This window comes from Palaemon carinicauda, chromosome 19, assembly GCF_036898095.1.
Source record: "Palaemon carinicauda isolate YSFRI2023 chromosome 19, ASM3689809v2, whole genome shotgun sequence".
NCBI classification, from domain to species: domain Eukaryota; kingdom Metazoa; phylum Arthropoda; class Malacostraca; order Decapoda; family Palaemonidae; genus Palaemon; species Palaemon carinicauda.
In genome coordinates, this window is record NC_090743.1 from 64,402,354 (window position 1) to 64,403,800 (window position 1,447).

The following is a 1,447-nucleotide window of genomic DNA, read 5'->3' on the forward strand; positions in this document are numbered from 1 at the left end:
CAATATATATAGGATAAAAATCCTTAATGCAGAGCGAGGATATCCTGGGAAAGCTAAACAGCTTCACAACGCAGCTCTGCAATGGCGATGAATAATATAAATCCAGCAGCAATTATCGTGCCCTTCAAGGTTGGAGGCTCAGAAACACACTGAGGCCAACTCCTCCAAGCGAAAACCTCCATACCTCGGATAATGAAGGAGAGATGCCACGTAACCAACATAACTTGAAAATATAAAATAGTCGTTAGCCAATAATAAACACCAAGATAACCACCAGTGAGGAGACAAAAAGCTAATAAAGAAAAAATACAACACTTCTATACTTAACATTAAAAGTCTAAAAACTTAAATAATTCAGAAATTAATGACAACTAAGTTACACCTCCTCACCCGACCAAAAAAAAAAAAAAATCATTTTTTTTTTTCATAATGTACGTTAACATTTAATCACATATTGAAATAATAAAATAACAAAAAAAAAATAGTCATTAAACCACCTGCAAAGACATGACAAACGAAAGGAAAGAGGGTGGCAAGTACCAAGGTTTGCAGCTCACAAGGAAAACACAATATAACAATATATAACAAATACTAACAACCTCTTAAACTTAATACTAATCACAGGAAAACTTTCCAAAACCAGAAAGGCAAAACATCACCATTCGATAAATAGATACCCCACCTAAAAATTTCCCATCACTCACACCGTTAATAAACCTTATAAAGAGTCATTGCACTAACAACCGGATTCTGTATATATAGTCCAAAGGCTATAACCTTTTCCACAATCAATACACTGTTCATTTTCAGGGATACACATCACTCACTAGCAATAAATGTTGATCACAAAAACCACTGTCTATTTCAGTGTTATATATCACACTTATCACCATAGTGTCCAATACATACACACACACTGAACGACACAGAGAAGACCACCACAAGACTCCCCTGCGCAAACAAACCAACAAAATCGATGAAGCGTAATTATTAGCCTGAAAATACAGAATACCAGATTAGTGCCTATCTCTTTTCTTAGCTTATTATAAACCTTATCGTACCTGACACCTCTAAGCCTTAGTAGATTAACCTTAACTCAGTCTAGGGTACAACTCATACACCAGCCTGTAGCGCCTAAAAAACGGCTGTGTTGTGCTACAGACCCGTGAGCCCATGACCCTTCTAATTAATCAATCATTAGAAAGTACCAGTGATCACCCTCACCTTTTAACCTTACAGATCCCATATACTATACCCAAAACATTATAGTCTTCTGTAAACAAACCATGATTAATAAATCTTTAATATACATTTGCTTCTACTCACTACGTGCCCACTTCAACAGCACACACACCATAATTAGAACGATACAGATACTACCTTTAATAACTGCATAGCCCTCTGTCAATCAACTAATATTCAACGCTGCAAGAGAGAAAATCGGCAA